This window comes from Panulirus ornatus, chromosome 2 (assembly GCF_036320965.1).
Source record: "Panulirus ornatus isolate Po-2019 chromosome 2, ASM3632096v1, whole genome shotgun sequence".
NCBI classification, from domain to species: domain Eukaryota; kingdom Metazoa; phylum Arthropoda; class Malacostraca; order Decapoda; family Palinuridae; genus Panulirus; species Panulirus ornatus.
Window position 1 is genome coordinate 12197603 of NC_092225.1, and position 7632 is coordinate 12205234.

Consider the following 7632-nt stretch of genomic DNA (forward strand, 5'->3'; position numbering starts at 1 on the left):
GAAATAAAATCTCGCTTATTTCTTACCAAAATTAATAATCATGTATATGATGGACTATGTCCAGCACAGGGTCACCATGGTAAAAAAAAAAATACAGACAGGCCACTGCTGAGTGTGAGGGTCTGGTGAGGGGAAAGGACCATTTAAGGGGTGGGGGGGTCTGGGGAGGTGAGGGCCGCACGAAGGATGGGGGGGTAAGGGGAAGGGAGGGTGTTGGGGAGGGGGGAGGAGGATCGTGCAGGAGTTGGATTTGTGGGAGAGCAGGAGGCCGTATAGGAGGTGGGTGGGTGAGGGCACCGGGAGAGGGAGCAACACTTCATGACCTCAGCATTATCCCACAAGGATATCTAGGTAGGAGCTCGATCCTCCTGGCGAGTCACTTTTACATATCTCAAATAGGAAGTGTGTGTGTGTGTGTTTGTGTGTGTGCGTGCGTGTGCGCGCGCGCGCTTACATCCATAGGAGTAAAGACATGACACATATATACAAGGTTAAGAGACAGGGCAACACGAGTGGAAAGCCCTCTCCCCGTAACATATAATTAGTAGTCACAAATAAAATGATAATTACACACACTAAGGGCAGCAGGAGTGTAAAACTCTCTCCCCATAACAAACAAATCACACACACACACACACACACACACACACTCACACACACACACACACACACACACACACACACACACACACACACATACAGAGCAGCAGCAACCTAAGCCATCGTGATGATAACATTAAAGATGATAATAACAATGATGATAATAACAATTATAATAATGATTACAGCAGTAATGATAATCATAATGAATAGTTTATCTAATTTAGGCACCTATTCAGCTAAAATTAACACACAGTTGAGATATTACGGTACTTACGTGTGAGTGTGTGTGTGTGTGTAATTATCTGTGTGCAATTACCTATTTGTACAGTACCGGAAGAGAGTTCTACACTTATGGGGGTCTCACCTCATGCACTTTACATACCGTCAGGAAACATTTATATACTGTAGGAAAAACTTATCCTGAGGGGGCGCCCGGGATTGAACCGGGGACCTCTCGATCTGCAGTCGAATGCTCTACCACTGAGCTACACCCCCGGCACACGTGAGGGGACTCGTCGGTAAACAGGATGCTTCTCCCCCACACCCATGTTGTGCTACGTTTCTACTATTTTCCTGTGAGTTAGTTTCACACTTGGCAAATACCGACTCAGCATTCACAACACCAACAACATTATCAACCTGAACTCGCCATTCATTATGTCTACTGACAGATTGCGTCGCTAAGCACACCATAAAAAACAAGTTTTTATTTCCAGTGACACCTCGACAACCAAATCACCAGGATTCATGACCTCGCTCACCAAACTAAACACTCCCCCCCATCCCCTCTCTCCTTCTTTCCCCGCGACACATCACCAACGGCAACACCACCTCCACCACCACAACCACAGTCACAATCATGGAACGTTTCGCTATCAACCACATCACTACAACCCACGTTACCATCAACTACCCCGTCATCAACCACATCACCGGCGAACTGACTACCAACCAGTGTGTCACTAAGAACACCGCACCCACTCGCACCACAACACACTACGGTTCTTGTCACCAACAACCATACACGCACCAAGTACACGTTCATAGATATCATTTCCACCAACCGTACATGTTATGAACATTTCCACCCACCACACAACTGAAAAAACAAAGAAAATCCTGTTGATCATGCAACTGGCAACATTCTCCAGTCATATGCATACCGATTATACCAATCATACCATCGCTAGATACAGCACTACTTACTTCACCACCAACCTAGAGGCATCCACACCGGACCACATCAGCTACACTACATCAGCTACACTACAATAAGTAGAACCAACGTTACTCATGCCGCCAACATCCACGCTGCCAGCACTCAGCCGCCCAGCAGTCACACATGTCCTTCACTTTACCATCATCACAATCCGCACCACTTACAACGTCACCGTCGACCACAATACTGCATCCCCACGCCCAACCAACCACACTACCACCAACCAAGCCACCCCAAACCACACACACACACACACACACACACACACCTGCAGAATATAAAGAGAATATGTATAAGATCATCATACCTTCACTAACATTACTACCATCACACCAGCCACCACCTCTCACACTACCATCATCTGCACCACCAACACCCATAAAACCTCGACCAAACACACCGTGTGCACCATCATCATTACCACTCGGTTGCATCCGACCAACTTCACAGTCAGCCACTACATCACTACCAACATAACTACTGCCACGTATATAACTTCATTTCTCAATAGTCAGTTAATCATACGACCATCAGTCATGCTGCCAGCTAGCTACTGTATCATAACCAACATCAGGCTCCACTACACTATAACAGATGACACCAATAACAAATGTCTAACCAGGAGACACATCATCTACACCAACATCACCTCTGACACAAACATCATCATCATTACGAAGAACCTTAACCTTACTGCACGAAAGATCTCCAACCATACTGCCATTAACTTGGCAACCACCAACAACACCATCTCTAACAACATTACTGTCTCATTAACAACCACATAACCAAACACCACCATAAAAACGTTATTACACATCTACCAGTTACACCTTTCTAGTGCCACCGAACATTCTATCATCAGAAACGTCATTGCGGAAGATGCTCCTAACATCCACACCATAGCAAACCACACAGCCACAAACCACATCATCATCAGTAATCGATCTACAACTAAAAATTACACCACTTTCTGCGCTCACGTCGACTATAACACCGCCTACTACACCTCCACCAGCGTCATCCCCATGATGGACCTCAGTTCACGATTACTCCACCAACAACCACATCACCAAGAGCCCAACACATCATCACTTAAAGTACCACCATCGGCGAACAACACCGTCTTTTGACCCTGCCATCAATAAACCACACTACTCTCGGTTATACTACCATCAACCAAACCAGCACCTGATATTCTATCAACAAACTCATATCCAGCAACGCTCGCACCTTTGACTGGACCACGAGCAACCGATATCCACACCACCTCCGATCGTGCCTCCTACCACCACCCACACCTCTGCAAGCCATGCCATCACCAAACATCGCCACCACCACCTACATCTTCACCAACAACCTCGTCCTCACCCCTCACCAGTACCTCCACCAACCACACAACCCTCATCAGCCGTATGACCCAACCACCACCGACTACAACTCAACTCCTCATTAGCAAAAAAAACTCCCACCATAATCCAATTAATTAGAACAGTTTTTCAGGAACAAAGAATTAATGAAACGTCTTAACTCTCCAAAGAACACAAGTTCAACGCTGCTCGCTCGCCCAGCTAGACTTGGTTAACTGTCTATGTGGTCGTGAGGTACACGGGAGAAATTAGAGTAAAATCCTGAAATACAGAAGAAAATAATAAATGATGACCCAGAAATAAAGCAGTCAAAGGATTCGGCTTTACAGAGATAGAACTATATCAACACAGACTTGCGTTGGAGTACCATAAAGGGCTTTTCTTAATCGGGTGCCGATAATCCTGTCTGTTAACGCTTTCAGTTATCAAAGGTTATAATGTACTGTAAAAACGCTCGTAAAGATAGCTTAATTCAGAGACAAACAAGCAGCTTGTAAGTTCCAAATTGCATACAAGTCGTTTAAATTTTATAGACACGCCACTTCACCCTCTCTCCCCCTCAGCCCCACATAGCACCCCAATCCTCCCCCACCTTCTTATCTCCCCCCTACCCCCCCTCCCACACACACACACACACACACACACACACACACACACACACACACACACACACACACACACTCCCCTTCCCCTCGCCCTACTGCTACTACCTGTTCCTCCCCTACACAAGACCACGAGTTCCTCGTAAAACTGATTTATTTGCCAGGTTCATGTGGCTGTCTTATTTCATGTCGCTGCCGAATTTCCCCATGTGCCCCTACGTAGACCCTGCCATGCCGGTATTACGACACGCGAGGCAATCAGTAGCTGCCTGTGCACCGCGGCCAGACCCCTCGCGTGTCTGGCTTTCCCCACATTGTAGGTTTTCATGAGGAGTCATTAAAAGGTCTGTGTGTAAGGCGTTTTCACGTTCCCCCCCACCCACAACTTCTGTGTATACATACACTTGTGCGACTAGACAGGCTTACGTTTGAAAAGTTACTTCAGTTCATAATCGTCAGTAAGTTCACTCATGCAGTCGAACTGGTTTATTCTCACACACACACACACACACACACACACACACACACACACACACACACACACACACACACACGCGTGTCCCACAGAACAGGTTGGCAAAAAGAAAATGTATCCTTATAGGCAATTACCTAAACGTGAGCGGAGGACACTTGTCAGTGGTGCCTTTCTCAGTTGGTAAGAGTAGTAAGTGGCGGTGTTCCACAGGGATCAAGCTTGAGCCTGCTGTGTATATGATCGATGTAAATGCCTTACCAAAAGAACTGGATTCACATCTAAGTATGTTTGCAGACGATGTTAAAACTATAAGGAATATGGGGAGCATTTAAAGAAGACTTTGTCTATATTCAGACAAGTGAATAATGTTATCTAACCGAAGTATATGTAAGATGAACAAGATGGATTATAGTAAGATTATGGATTTCCCTGGTGTAACGTTTAGCGTTGCTGACCGTGACATTTTCAAGGGCCGCTCCGGGGTCGAGCCCGCATAGGGTCGAATAGTGTCTGCGGTAATCGGTCCGCAGTCGGCCCAGCTATTCATCCTCACCTAAGAAGGACTATGTGGCAGACGTAGTAAGCAGTTCGTTACTAACAACCACACTAAGAGAATTATCGAGGAAGTAAACACAGTCTTCAGGCACATGGGCAAAGGAATATTCAAAAGATATATGTATACGACCCAGATCCAAAATAGAGAGTATGCCACATCAAAGTAGTTATCACACGTGAAGACGAATACATATTACAAGATAGGATCCAAAAAAGGGCAACACGAATCTTACTGAAAGTAAAAGGTCCAACAAGTTAAAGATCCAACAAAACTAAGATCCAACAAGCTAAAGATCCAACAAGTTAGAGATCCAACATGTTAAAGATCTACCACATAAAAGGAAGAAGAAGAAGAAGAAGAACAAGAACAAGAAGAAGAAAATGTCATGTACATCCCCACTTTGGAAGGAATAGGAAAAAACAAGAGACGTACTTGTAACTTTTAAGTTTCTCAGTGGACTGGCTTTACGATGCTGACAGTTCTTTGAGGCGGAGAGGAGCAAGTCAACTAATAGGAAGGTGAGCGAGGGAGGAAATCGGAAACGCAGAGTTGGTAATATTGCTGCAGTAAGGGAGAAGGGGAAGAAGGGAAATATCGAGGTGAAACGTTGTGGACGCTGAAAACTTAATGAAATTATAGAGGCTGTACGAAGATGTTGATTGATTGTGCTCCATAAGTGCTAATTTCTCTTCCCCTGTACACAAAGAGGTACTCAGATCATACAGACACACACACACACACACACACACACACACACACACACGAAATGAGGCCCCACGAGTGTAGATTCCCTCCCCATACAGTGCAGATAGGTAATTGCAAAGAGGTAATTACGCGCCCACGACCAGGCAGAAACAGATAAACTTAGAAATCAATTCAAGAGAAGGGGCCCTACGAATGTAGGAGCTCCCTTCCCCAGCACAGTGCAAATGGGTGATTACAAATATGTAATTATGATTACAAATATGTAATTATAATTACATGAGCGGCAGGAAACCATAGGCCAGGAAGGTGCTACCTCTTGAGTATCTGAAAAGCTAGTGGCTGCGTTGCAGTAAGCAAGCATTACAGTGGTTGTCTAGTTCCCCACCGGCCCCAGGTTGCTGTCATTTCATTTCATCGTCATGTGGTTTACTGGTATTCAGTCTACAAATACACACAGCAGTCGACTTGTATCACACATCACCTTACTCGTAATTCTAACTTTTCCTGCGATGAGCGATTAGCGTTAGCTCTCTCTAGTGGCAAAATGTCGTCATGGTTGAAGAAAGACTTAAAGATGAGACTCCGTGAGCGTAGAGTTCCCTCCCCATAATGTGGAAATATGACTACAAATATAGACACGAACCTTCGTGGTGCAGTGGTTAGCGCTGCGACCCAACACTTTAATGGGGCTGGGTTCAAAATCCCGGCTCGCAGCCTACCCAGTTACTCGTTCTCCCCTCTGGGGTCGGTCGATAAACTGGGGTGCCCTATATGTAGACGAATATACACAAGCTCGGAAAAGGGGGCAACACGAGTGTAAAACTCCAATCACGTGACAGGCAAATGGCAACCACACACACACACACACACACACACACACACACACACACACACACACACACACATCCATAAACAATACAAGGTTCATGTACAAGAAGCCTGCGTATCGTCAACCAGAATCAACTCGACAGAATGATTTACGACCATTGGATGTGCCCTGCCGTCAGAAGAGCTCTCGTTACCTAGTTAGTCCCACTGACAAGCTACACAGTGGACGTGGTCTTGCAACAACATGGTTGACGCCTGACCTCACGTAAAGGAGTGTGCAAAATATTGCTCCGGGGGCTTTCGCTGGACCCGTAGCCCTCCGGTCGTAAAGTATTTAAGTGCACACGAATTCAGCTGATATTGTTTTACACACACACCCACGCACACACACACACACACACACACTCTCTCTCTCTCTCTCTCTCTCTCTCTCTCTCTCTCTCTCTCTCTCTCTCTCTCTCTCTCTCTCTCTCTCGTAACTGCGATTCATATTTGTTTTATGCTGTTACCTGCTACTTGGCAAAGATTTGGAGGGAAGGATTGCGTTTGAAACGTGCGTGATATCCTTTTCCTTCTTCATCTTCCGTTTTGATCTTTTATCTCTCTTATTTGTATTCGCTTTGTTTTTTCATTCTTCTTTATTTTTGTCGTCTACTTGCTTACAGAGTATATGTGCGATCACGATTATCTGTTGTACATTGATGTGGTCGATGATGAGAGAGTGTTTGTGTGTAGGATATATATATATATATATATATATATATATATATATATATATATATATATATATATATATATATATATATGTGTATATATATATATATATATATATATATATATATATATGTACTCATGGTTGTGTTTGTGTGCGAATGTGGTTGTGTCTGTCTGTGTAAAATTCGTGATCTTGCTGCGTCTGTGGAGTGTCATTAACCAGATATGCAATGCTATGTCAGGTCTCTTAATGATGAACAAATCTAATTAGCATTCGCTTGCTTGCTCTTTCAGTCTTTGAATACCTTATTTCAGGTTCGTTGTCGACGTTCTTCTTGCCTACGTATGTTGAAATAGTTTAAAAGTAGTTATATTTTTACTGTTCTTCGCCTTACTGAGTTCTATGTTCTTAGTGTCCTCTGCTGTCTCATAGAGCGTTGAATGACTTAATGATCTATTTGTATTTCTTTTTCCTGTTAGAGCACTTTACTGCTTACGTTGTACTCCAAGTAGAGTTTCCAGATGACATTCGCGTCTTTATCTATTTTTCCACTTTTGCA

The 7632-nt window shown here is 44.3% G+C and overlaps 1 non-coding gene across 1 annotated transcript; it reads right to left on the reverse strand.

The window, feature by feature from the left end:
- Positions 1–1026: 1026 nt before the first annotated feature.
- On the reverse strand, positions 1027–1098 carry TRNAC-GCA (transfer RNA cysteine (anticodon GCA)). Its single transcript has one exon. It is a non-coding gene; the product is annotated as a tRNA-Cys (tRNA).
- Between the last annotated feature and the right edge of the window lie 6534 nt (positions 1099–7632).